The sequence below is a fragment of the Nicotiana tabacum genome, chromosome 11, assembly GCF_000715075.1.
Source record: "Nicotiana tabacum cultivar K326 chromosome 11, ASM71507v2, whole genome shotgun sequence".
NCBI lineage: Eukaryota > Viridiplantae > Streptophyta > Magnoliopsida > Solanales > Solanaceae > Nicotiana > Nicotiana tabacum.
In genome coordinates this window covers 167,806,379-167,820,044 of record NC_134090.1, presented here as the reverse complement: position 1 = coordinate 167,820,044, position 13,666 = coordinate 167,806,379, and positions in this window count along the sequence as shown.

The following is a 13,666-nucleotide window of genomic DNA, read 5'->3' as shown; positions in this document are numbered from 1 at the left end:
TTGTTTACAATGTGTGTAATCGACTCGTTTAAGTTCGTCGATTAGTTATATTACGAATTTTCATTTCTGAAAATGCTGACTGAAACAGTCTGCTTCTATTGTTTTAGACTGATTATGGACAAATGTTGTAAATAGTCAACTGATTAATACTCGTCAATTAAATCATGTTTGTTTGTAAATCAGTGAATTCAAATGTATGTTGTATATGTTGTTTTCTGAACAGGGCATTGTCAGTATATTGACAATGCTCCTGTGTATGTTTGATCTTAGTTCAATTTGAAGATCAGTTTGAATTATTATGCTGAACTCAGTGTAATATTGTTGTAATGTCAAGTTTGAATTCAAGTTTACAAATGTTGATTGGATATAATTGTGTTAGGGGGTTACATTCTTAGTCAGGATTCAGTCCAAACTTTAGGATTGGTTTGTAGCTGTTGTAAATCAGATTAATAATCAGGCTTATACAGATTTTAAAATCTGTATTGTTAAGATGCTGAATTTAAGGCAGTAATACCAGTAGAAAACAGTAAATCTGGACATTTCTGGGATAAAACAATGAGGATAATATGTTAATAGTAATGTGCTGAAAGTGAAAAGTTAGTGGCTATTATTTAAAGTGATAATGGGAAACAAAGAGTAATGGGGCTGCTGAAAATCAGGATAATGGCACTTAGATTTAAAGTATTCAAAAGTAGTTTTAATGGAACTTTTCTGATTTTAAAAAAAAAAAGAGAAAGGGTCCAAGCAGCACTAAAAGAAAGGGGGCATACCTGTATAAATACAGGGACAGATTTAAAAGGAAGGGGATCAGTTTCAGAAAAAGAGAGTTTGGAGAGATTTTGAAAGAAAAAATCTGATTTATCAGTGAGACAGAAAACAGAATTTAGGAGACTTTAAGAGTTTTCAGAGAGAGAGAGAGACATACAGAGAAGAAATATAAAATTTGAGAAAGGAAAATCAAGCAGAAACAGAAATCTGAAAAAGGAAGATAGAAAGAAAGGAAAACAGAAATATTAAACAGAATTCTACATCGGAAGTTAGTATTGAAGCTGATTCTGTGTTTTGAAATTGAAAGCTTTTTCAGTCTACTTTGTTTTAAGTCTCAAAAATCAGAAATATTACTCTTTGTATTAAATCTGTCCGGATTTGTTCGATATCATTGTTCAGTTAAAAATCTGAAATTTCTTAAAAGTACTGTCACTGTGCATTTGGGTTCCTCGGGTCTTATTATTGCTCAAATCTGTGGGAATACTGGTATTTTGCTGTTTTGTTACTGCTGCAACTGCTGAAACTTACTTCTTCTACCTCCATTTCCAGGTACATATCCTTTTAAATTCTATGTTGGAAAGAGATTCAGTATGACGGATAAATGAAGCTTGAATTGTAATAATATCTTTATTCATTTGAGCTCTTTAATTAAAAATTCAGTTTTGTTTCTGGATCAAATAAGTAGTATATGTTGATAGGATGACTGTAAGTTAAATATCCTTTATTGAAGACTGTATAAGTGTTGTAACAAGGTTAATTTTCTAAATTTTCATTAAAGTATAGTTGTGATTAAGATTGTCAAGGTAGGAAACATGGCATAAAGTGGGCCATTATTTAAATTTTATGGTGTTGTTAGCTAAGTAAAAGAGTAATGTAGAAATATCAAGAAAACTACATTACTAACTCTTGTTGTTAAATAAGGTTAAGATGGTATTGATGGTATATTTTTATAAAGATAATAGATGTGTGTATAAACGTTGGTGAAAGGTGATATGATATAGCTTGTTACGATGTTAAAACGTTATGAATGTTTACGATATACAGTTAGGTTGCATGTAAGGTAATTTTATTGAATTAACTTGTATAATAATTCCTTTCCTATAAACTCGATGCCTATCTACCTTCATAAAACAAATTGACCAAATAATTAGGCTTATTAGATTAAAAGCGAGTATATGAGAATGAAACGAGATGTATAAGCACCAATTGCAACACTTTATATCAATGGTAATTAGAAATAGAATTTGTTAGTTTCATATACAATTTATTCTTTGGCATACATATATATGTTGTATTTGCTAAAAATCAAATTTTTATCCTTTCACTGAGAATTTGAATAGTCTTGGGATGAACATAATTAATACTCGGAAATTATAGTCAACGGGCAATATTTAAAAAATTGTGAATTTCTTTTAAAAGAATTTAAAGACATCCCTTGAATATGAATTTCTCAGTATTTTCATATAAAATGTGTAGATACAACAAACAATTTGTGGAAAAATCCCTAATATCATTACAAATATTTTGCGCAATTAGGGATACATTCGCGTACCCTGATTATATTTTTAAAAGCAAAATTCGGATTATGCATACGCGCAATTTCGAGCGAATATTTAATAAAAGGATTTTTTCAAAGGCGTTAAATTAATTTCATAAAAACCCGCGATGTGCGGTTCAATATTTAAGAAAAACAAATATTCTTGATTCAACACAATCTCGAAAAATGATTGCTTAATAAATATATTATCAAAAGTTATTGTGTACACGTACGCGTGACACAATTCCGCATTTTTTTAATTTATAACACGAATATACGTACGCGTAATTCGATTCAAAGAAGGGTCCTTAATAACATTAAGTAAAAGCGATAGAAAAATCACGTAACAAAAAGTATTTAATAAAAATCAAGATAATTAAGCCAATAATAAAAACAGTTAAGCGACCGTGCTAGAACCACGGAATTCGGAAATGCCCAACACCTTCTTCCGGATTAACAGAATTCCTTACTCAGGATTTCTGGTTCGCAGAATAATAAACAGAGTCATATTCTCCTCGATTCAGGGATTAAAATTGGTGACTTGGGACGCCTTAAAATTCCCGGGTGGCGACTCTGAAATAATTAAATAAATCCCGTTTCGACTGTCCTTTAATTGAAGAAAACTCCCCACGCGCCCCCGCGGGCGCGATAAAAAGGAGGTGCGACACCCTTTTCACTGTAATGTTTCTGAGGCTTAATTTACCGTGCACAGCTGGTGTTGAGGCTTCTCTTTGTCATTCAAATATGCACCGTTATCATCTTGATTCTAGTTTACATGTGTGTAATGAACGATTTTCTGAGCCACTAAAATATTCAAGGTTAAAATTGGAAACAAAAATTTATCCAGCTTTAAAACAAACACATATTTTGGATTATATATTGCATATCCCATTTTTTATCCAATGTACCAAACGAAGTATATAGCACTAAATAATCCGGTATTATTAATCCCAGGATTATAATCTCGGGATAACCTTGTTTACGAATCAAACGACTCCTAAAGGTTCGGAGTTGTAATACTTTTAAGTTAGTGGATTCTAAATTAATAAGTAGTACATATTCAATAAATTTCTTAAGATAATACATGGTTTGAATAAAAGCTATTGGGTTCGGTCAAACCTGCATCTCGTACACTACCTCCGCCCTTGTCATCCTACTGTGGCATAGTTTAAACATCAACAGTCAAATTTCTTGAATTTGATTGAACTTGGACATATAATCTTTTAGTTTTTTAAAATAAAATTTTCTATAAATTTAAAAATTATATAAAAAATATTATAAATCACAAGAATTATTAATTTGAAAGGCATAAGAAAAGATTACTATCAATAAAAAAATTATTTGACTCTCAAAATCCAAAAATCCTCGTATAAATTGAGACTGAGGGAATACTCATTTTAACCAGCAGTTTAAGTTCATTTCTATTATGTGAAAAGTTTTAAGTAAGATACGATAACCTCCCATATTTCTAAAATATAATTACATATACTATATATCTAAATAACTTAGTTAGATTGATAATTTTTGCAGGTTTAAATGATGACAAATCATTTTGAGTTCAAGTAATATAGTAATGTAATTATGTAAATAATATTGATTCTTACGATTCACATGATTTCATAATTTAAATATTATTTTTTCCAACAACAACAAACATAGTATATTCTCATAAATGGAGTTTTGGGAGGATAGGGTGTACATAGACCTTACTCCTACTTTATAAAGATAGAGAGGTTGTTTTCGATAGACTCTCGACTCAAGGAACAGTGAAGATAAAGCGACAAGTAGCAAATAATAGTAACAACAATATATTAAGTTAACCGGCGAGAATGACACAACATGTAATAGTAAAGAACCATAAATAAGATAATACAAAAATATCCTAATACTACTGGTAAGCCTATGAGGAACACACTACTATCTGTCAACCAACAACCATAATCCTCGACCTCCACATCTTTCTATCGTGGGTCATATCCTCAGTAAGTTGGAGCAATGGCGTGTTTTGTCTAACTACCTCTCTCCAATACTTCTTAGGCCTGCCGATTTCGTTTCTCAGACCCGCAACGTACAACCTCTTACACCTTCTGACCAGAGCATCTATGTCTCTCCTCTTTACATGCCTGAACCATCTCAGCCTCGACTCCCGCAACTTGTCCTCCACCGATGCCGCTCCTACCTTGTCTTTAATAACTTCATTCTTGATATGTCCTTCCTGATATGACCACACATCCATCTCAACATTCTCATTTCAGCTACTTTCATCTTTTTGACGTGAGACTTCTTGACGGGCCAGCACTCAGCCCCATACAACATAGTCTTTCTAACCAACTCTGTAGAACTTGCCCTTAAGTCCAGGTGGCACACTCATATCACACAAAAACCCCGAGGCGAGCCTCCATCTCATCCACCCCGCTATAATATGATGGGTAACATCCTCGTCAATCTTCTCGTTGCCTTAAATAATAGACACAAGATACTTGAAACTATCTCTTTTGAGGACGACTTGAGTACCAATCTTCACTTCTTCGCCTTCTTCATACATCCCATCACTGAACTTGCACTCCAAGTACTTAATTTTCGACCTATTCAACTTAAAACCCTTAGACTCCAACATTTGTCTCCAAACTTCCAATCTAGCGTTAACTCTGTCACGCGTCTCATCAATCAGGACTATGTCATCAGCGAATAACATACATCATGGTACCTCCCCTTGTATATGTCTTGTTAGCACATCTTACGCTAAGGCAAACAAAAATGGGCTAAGAGCTGATCCCTGATGCAATCCCGTCTCCACTGGAAAATGATTCGAGTCTCCTCCTGCAGTCCTCACCCGAGTCTTCGCTTCCTCGTACATGTCCTTAATCACTCTAATGTATGCTACTGGGACACCGCTAGCCTCCATACATCTCCATAGGACCCCTCTCAGGACTTTATCATAGGCCTTCTCCAGGTCCATGAATACCATATGCAAGTTCTTATTCCTTTCCCTATACTGCTTCACCAATCTCCTCACAAGATGAATGGCTTCTGTAGTAGACCTTCCTGGCACAAATGCAAATTGGTTCTCGGAAATAGTAACACTACATCTCACCCTCCTCTCCACCACCCTCTCCCAAATTTTCATCATATGACTCGGCAGCTTGATACCCCAATAGTTGTTGCATTCCTAAATATCACATTTGTTCTTATACAACGGGATCATCAAACTCCACCGCCACTCTTCAGGCATCTTCTTCACCTTGAAAATGACATTAAACAACCATGTGTCACATACTGATTGTTTTTTTTTTTGGCCATTTCATGACATTTGAAACGCACTTTGTTATTATAAGAGATTATTAATTAGGTGTTCAATAGGTATATTTCAATAAACATTAAGTGTTTTGTTATTTTGTGGCTTCCTTGTATTTTTAGGAAACCTATAACCTTATAGGTTTAGGAAAACTCATTGTCCTAATAGATTTGGGAAAGGCTATTGTCTTTGTAAAATTGGGAAACCTTTCTCTTATAGGTTTGAGAATATTTGGGATCTATATATAGGGGTTGTAGTTGGATATTCTATATATTGTATTATGTTTTTCTTCTCATTTATAGTGGAAAAATCTCTATGTTTCTGACTCGATGATTAGGCTTAGCCAAACCTTGTTAAATCCTTGTATTGATTTTTTTTCATTTGCTTTGTGTGTGATTGTGTGCTAGTTAACTCATAATCTTCCGTTACAATTGGTATCAGAGCAATGTTCGCATTTCTACATATAATCTAGGGTAAGATGTCTTCATTATCTTCAACAAAGTACGAAGTAGAGAAATTTGACATGGGTTCCAATTTCAGTCTATGGAAGAATAGGATGAAATCATCCCTGGTGTTACAAGGGTTATAGAAGGCAATTGATAAGGATTTTCCTGAAGAGATTAAAGAGACAGAGAAGGCAGACTTGAAGGAGAGGGCTTTGAGTGCAATCTTCATGAGTGTTACAGATAGCGTTCTTCGGAAAATTGCTGAAGAAACTTCTGCAGTAATGGCATGGAAGAAGCTTGAAGATCTGTACTCCAAGAAACCGTTGACAAACCACCTCTACCTAAAAAAGAGGTTATATAATTTCCGTGTGAACGAAGGTATACTTGTTAAAACTCATATTGATGAGTTTAATTCAATTATAATGGACCTGAATAACGTAGATATCAAAATTGAGAGTGAGGATCAAGTCTTGATAGCATTATGTTCTTTACCGCCATTTTATGATACTTTTGTCAATACACTCCTATATGGGACGAACAGTATTTTACTGGAAGATGTTAGTAATGCACTAAAATCTAAAGAGTTGAAAAAGGGCTTTCTAAACAGCAGAACTGAATGTGAGGGTGTTGTAAGTAGAGGAAGAACACAGCAAAAGGACTTTAATAGGAAAACATTAACCGCCAAATCAAAGTCTAGAGCAAGGAAGCAGAACTATTATGAGTGCGAGGAGCAAGGTCACTACAAGAGAGAGTGTTCGGGGCTGAAAGAGAAAAGAGGAAAGAAGAAAGTAGATAATTCGAAAAATTTTGTTGACAGTAGCAATAATTCTGATGATAGCGATTATGTAGGGGAATTCTATGCCGTGAGTTCTAGTCATGTGCATAATTTCTAGGTTCTTAATTTTGGTGGTACTTTCCACATGTGCCCACACAAGAATTGGTTTACAACTTACAAGCAAATTAGTGGGACTGCCTACATGGGAGATGATAATCCATTACCAGTAGAGGGGATTGGTAACATCAGATTGAGAATGTTCGATAGAATTATCAGAAACATTGAATGTTGGCATGTTCCTCGAATAAAGAGAAATTTGATTTCTTTTTCGATATTAGATGATCTAGGGCATAAGTTTCACTCTGAGAATGGAATACTTAAAGCGTGTAAAGGCTCTATGGTACTCATTAAGGGTAAACTTCATTCTAAATTATATTATCTTCAGGACAATGTAGTTGAAGGGGAAGATGATGTAGCTTCTGGGAAAAGTGATCAGAATCGGTCTAAGTTGTGGCACTTGCGACTTGGTCATATGAGTGAAAAGGGACTGTCTTTGTTGACTAAGCAGAATTTGCTGAATGGGTACAAAAATTAAGTTTTGAATTTTTGTGAGTATTGTGTGTTTAGTAAATAGACAAGGGTAAAGTTCAGAAAGAATGCCAAGCACAAGACCAGAGATAAAGTTAGATTATATACATTTGGACTTGTGGGATCCAAGTAGAGTTCCTTCCAAGAGTGGTCCAGGTATTTTATGACTTTGATTGATAATTACTCAAGGATGGTATGGATGTATTTTCTGAAAATAAAAGATGAGGCATTTCTGATATTTGTTAAATGGAAAACGATGGTTGAGAGGTAGACGGAAAAAAAGTTAAGCATATTTGAACTGACAATGGGTTGGAATTTTGCAATTCCGAGTCAATAATATCTACAGCATAGAATGCATCGTGAAACACCGCACTTGTGTCGAAACACCACAACAAAATTGGTGTTGCAGAACGTATGAACAGAACACTTTGTGATAGAGCATGAAGCATGCTTTCAAACTCACGTGTTAGCAAGAATTTTTGGGCTGAAGCAATCAATACAGCTTGTTATTTGGTCAACAGATCTCCATACACAACTATTGAGTTCAAAACTCCTTTTGAGGTATGGTCAAGTTCGCCTGCTGATTATTCAAATTTAAGGATATTTAGTTGTCATGTTTATGCTCATCTGAGGGATGAAAAACTTGAGCCGAGGACAAAAAAGTGCATATTTCTAGGGTATGCAACTAGAGTGAAAAGTTATAGGTTGTGGTGCACAAATCAAAAGACTTCAGGGCTAATTATCAGTAGGGATGTAACATTCAATGGATCTGCCTCACTGGACAGTCAGAGGGAGAAAGCAGTAGCAGAAACAGATCGTGGTATCAGTGACCGCATAGAGCTAGAAATTGAATCTCCACTAGCTCAGCCCATCAGTTCTAAAGTAGAAGAAGTGGAGGAGGTGCAAAATATTAATCAAGATGATAATGTTGACGCACATGCGCAACAACAACCATATAGCATTGCAACATGCATAGAGAAGAGAGTGATCAACACACTGCAAAGGTTTGCAAACATAGTTTACGGGGATTTTCTTGGATATACAAAACCTGTGGGATTTGATTGGGCATTTGCAGAGACCGTTGATACGTTTGATTGTTATAGCTATCCATAAGCTATTCAGAGTACAGAACCAAATCGACGGATTAGTGATATGGCTAAAGAGATTGAGTCTCTTAATAAGTTTAGGCGTTGCCTAGACTTGGTTGGTGTGTGCGACAATGGATAGAGCCCTTGCGAGGGCTGCATGCAAGGTAGAGAGACGTTGTTCCCGTTGATGAAGAAAATTCAAGACAAGGAGAAGATTTGTTATTTTGTGGTTTGAATTATTTACTTGTATTTTTAAGAAACCCATAATCCCTATAGGTTTAGGAAAACTCATTGTCCTAATAGATTTGGGAAAGGAAAAGCTGTTGTACTTGTCAAATTGGGAAACCTTTCTCTTATAGGTTTGGGACTATTTGGGATTTGACAAACCTTTCTCTTATAGGTTTGAGGCTATTTGGGATCTATATATAGGAGTTGTAGTTGAGGATTCTATAGATTGTATTGTGTTTTTCTTCTCATTCATAGTGGAAAACTCTTTCTACTTCTACCTCGATTTTGTCAAAATATGTTTGAAATTTTTTGGTAAGTACATGTTTGGCCATAGATTTTATCAACATTTTGGCAAATTCCCAAAACCCAATGAGCTGATTTTTGGCCCAAAATATCACTATTATATTTTTTAAAAATTGCCCCAAACTTTCATATTTTATAAAAAACCCCACCATATATTATTTTGTAACAATACCGCCTCGTCTTCTCGGTCATCTGATAGTGTATTATGTAGTTCATTATAAAAATAATAATTTGTACCAAATTTATTTATGTTCAGGACTATGATTTACGATAATATAATGAATGTTATTGATAAAGGTTCTGTTGGGTGTTTGTGATAGTTTTTAGAACTTGTGGCATAAGTCATGTTTCATGTTTTTTCAAAAAAAAAGTGAAATATGTTTTGAAAACTTATGTCAAAACACATTTTCATCTTCAAACCAAACTTCACCCAAATCAGATTTTTCAAAACAAATTTGGGAATTTATGGCCAAACGCTAGCTTATATGTTTGGGATCTATATATAGGGATTGTGGTTGAGGATTTTATAGATTGTATTGTGCTTTTCTTCTCATTCATAGTGGAAATCTCTCTCTGCTTTGCTTCTGCCCCAAGGATTAGGCTTAGCCGAACATCGTTAAATCTTTGTGTTAATTTTTCTTCTCTATTTGATAGTACTAATTAATATAGTGTCTCTTGTTGCCTCTTTGAGCCGAGGGTCTCCTGGAAACAACCTCTCTGCCCCTCGGGTAGAGGTAAGGTCTGCGTACATATTAACCTCCTCAGACCCCACTTGTGAGATTACACTGGATTGTTGTTATTGTTGTATTTGCTTTGTGTACGTGATTACGTGCCAGTTAACCAACGATCTTCCACGACATGTTTAATAGGTTGGACCTTTAAATAAAACTTTTGACAAGTTTAAGGGGTCGCCATTATATTCAGCTTTATTTCCAGACTGCCACTGTTTCTTTTTTCTCTTATTCCACTTTTCTTCTTCGCTTTTTTTCCCCGAGGGTTTAATAAGTTGTACCTCAAGAAAGTGATATGATCTAGGAAATGTCTTATTCTTATCTGATAAATGGATTAAAAGGAAAAATCTGAGAGAAAGGAAAAGCTTCTTGCTTATGTATTTGTTGTTTTGGAGATGTTGAGTAGATGAAGCCCGAAACCTTGTGTATGCTTATGAATATTAAAATCAGAATTTATTGAATCTTTTATTTTCATGAGTTTATTTTGCATAGATTGACGACATAAATTTTTTAATACCAGCAGACCACACTTGAGCAGTATTATAAGTATTAATCATAATTAATGGAATTAGCAATACGAAAAATAAGACGTGTAAGCAAATTATACTAGTAAGATAAAATTTGAATGCACTATCCATGAGCATAAGTTAAATACTAATTTCCCTTTGATATTTAGCTTCCCTAGATTTGTTATTGTAGGAGGTGACTTCTTGTTGCAATTAAAAATACTCCATTTACTATATTTTATGAGGCACTTTTTCCGTATTATTCTATTTTAAAAAAAATGACATGCTTTATATGAGTATGACATACTTTTTGTATATTTACAAATTATTTAATTTTACACTTTTAATTTTATTCTTAATGATATACTTTTATAGCTATGAAAATTTATATGACATATTTTAAATCATAAATTATAAAAAGAATCTTTTTAAAATTGCGGCTGGTTGTTTGACCATTGCTTTTTTTTTTATTTATCATTCGATGTCCGACATTCGTATTGGGACTCAATTAAATTCAGATTTGCGCGAAAAATTCTATATTTGTGGGGTAACTCGCTCCCTAATAAAAGTGATTCTATACTCGGGCTCGAACCTAAGACATGTGATTAATACTAAACGAGAAGGCCAAAAAGTACAAGATTCTCCGCGTTTCTGTGGAAAATAAATTTTTTTTCTCAAAAAAAAAAAATAGGTACTACGGAAATAGCCAAAGGAAAAATAGATAAACTTCTCAGTAAACTTTTGTAGAGAAGCCATTTAGATCTTTACAGAAAAAGAAGAAAAAAAAAACTAGTAAAGATAAATTTATGGGAAAAGAGAGAATCTTAGTTCTCTAGTACAACTTTTATAATTTTCAGTATTGAATCCATTATATTGTTAAAATTATGGGTTCAGATCTCATATTTTTTGAAAATTTAACATGCTTTTACATATATTCTATACAATATAGTAAAAGTTATGGATTTAAATGAAACTGTTACTGTTACTCGTAAGATATATATCCACCCCTGTTAAGGGTAATTTATGAAAATACTTTAGAAAAAAGAGAAGATAACTATGCTTAAGCTATAGTTAGATAATGATTAAAAAAAGTACTGTAAACTTTATTAAGTAGAATAGGAAATCAACTTTACAATTAATATTTCATCAGTCTCACTTTATGTGGTGGCATGCGTTTTTTTTTTCTTTTCAGTTTGTCCAAAATAATGGCATTTTCTATAGCACATAAATATTTGTGGTATAATTTAAACTACAAATTCTAAATAGTTTTTCTTTTTCTTTTTAAAACTCCATATGGAGACTTTAGCTCCCGTTAGTGGGAGTACCATAGATTAGGTCTCTATGCTAAGATTTTGCTGCATATTTGATGCAAGTTGCATCTTTACAATCAATATGTATAAGATAATTTACAAAGCAGTAATTTTATAGGCACATAAATATTTACGATATATTCTAGACTACAAATTCTAAAAGTTTTTTTTTAATCTGTACACAGTCAAACACCATTACCCCAAAATGAGATTGAGGGACGTATTATACTGTATTGTAGTTACTTTAACCATCAGCACTGACATCTTCTTTATTTATTTAATTAAATTAAGAGTAATTTCTAACTAATAACTAATTTTCCAAAATATAACGATATTTTCATTTAAAGCTTCACAAGAAATTGATTGGAGAAATAGTTTCTTTTTTATTAATATTAATTTCATATGGAAATAATGAAGCACAAATAAGAAAAAGAAAAGCCAAAGATGACATAGCACATTTTCCCACGAGAATTCTGCTAATGGAGATACAAAATATTACTCGCACCGTATATAGAAATAACATAGAAAAAATAGAAAGGTAAAACAAATGGAGAGCAACTAAAAATATGTGGGGCCTACATGTTCAGCAAAAGTTATCCAAGTTTTTGGTCCAAGAAGACAATAATTCTCACGTGAAGCTATCATGTACAACACCTTTAAGCACACAAAAACTGTATTTCCAAGAATACCCTCGGGAGAAAGCAAGCATGTTGATAGAGAGAAGCCTGCTAATAGCCTGTTTGGCCAAGCTTATTTTTGGCCAAAAGTATTATTTTTTTTTTGTTGTCAAAAGCACTTTTGGCCAAGCTTCTGGAAGGAAAAATAGTGTTTTTGAGGAGAAGCAGAAGCAGTTTTGGAGAAGTAGGAAAAAGTAACTTCTCTCCAAAAGCATTTTTTTTCAGAAGCACTTTTGAGAAAAATACACTTAGAAACAGTTTTTAAAAGTTTGGCCAAACTCTAATTGCTGCTCAGAAGTGTTTTTTAAACTAATTAGCCAAATACAAATTGTTTCTCACCAAAAGTACTTTTGAAAAAATCACTTTTAAAAAAAAAATAATTCTCAAAGTAAGCTGATTTTTACAGCTTGGCCAAACGATAACTCGACTTATAGGATAGCAGAATATATGGAAGAACTCAAGAAGCGAATTGGGTGGAAAAGAAAGAGTGAAGAGAGAGATTAGTTAGTCAATATTTATAGCAAAGTAAAATAAAAAAATGTTTGACCTTTGAATCAGCTGCCGAAATGCCGACTACTTATTCTTTTGGGTTCAAAAGATTCAAATATGAGCCTCCTTTTATTTATCATAAATAATTTAGTATTCCTACTTGTGGCATAGTTCAAACATCAACTCATCAAGGGTCAATTTCTTGGAATTGATTGAACTTGGACATATAATCTTTTACTTTTTTTTAAAATAAAATTTACCATAAATTTAAAAATTATATGAAAGAAATATACATCACAAGAATTATTAATTTAAAAGGCATAAGAAAAAATTACGATTAATAAAAAAATTATCTGACTCTCAAAATCCAAAAAATTTCACATAAATTGAGACGGAGGGAGTACAAATTTTAACGAGCAATTTAAGTTCATTTTTATTATGTAAAGAAGTTTTAAGTAAGTTACAATAACGTTACTATTTGCAACTAATTTTCAACATATAAAAAATAAACTGCAATCACAAAATAAGAGAAAAATATTTTTACTAATCAATTGTAAGTATAATTCTGTTTTCTCCCTTGATTCTTCGCTCCTGATTATCTCCGTGATTCGAGGGTTGAAGCCACATATTTCTCGAATGTAGGATGATATAGACCTCCTGGGATGTATTTGATCTCCAGCTTCTTGAACTATTTGACTGTCAAGAAGTATCCAGCCATATTTTGATCTATTTGTGAATATCCCAAGAGTTTATGGGATTTTGAGACACCTCTTCAAGGGAATATGTATCCCTTTATATAGGTGTGAGTTAGGGTTTAGGGTAGAGTAACCTCCAAAAAATCCTAATAGACTCCTAGGATTTCAAGAGCCCTGTAGTATCTTTAATTTAGGATTTGGCTTGATCCCTTAAAATTTCAATGTCTACA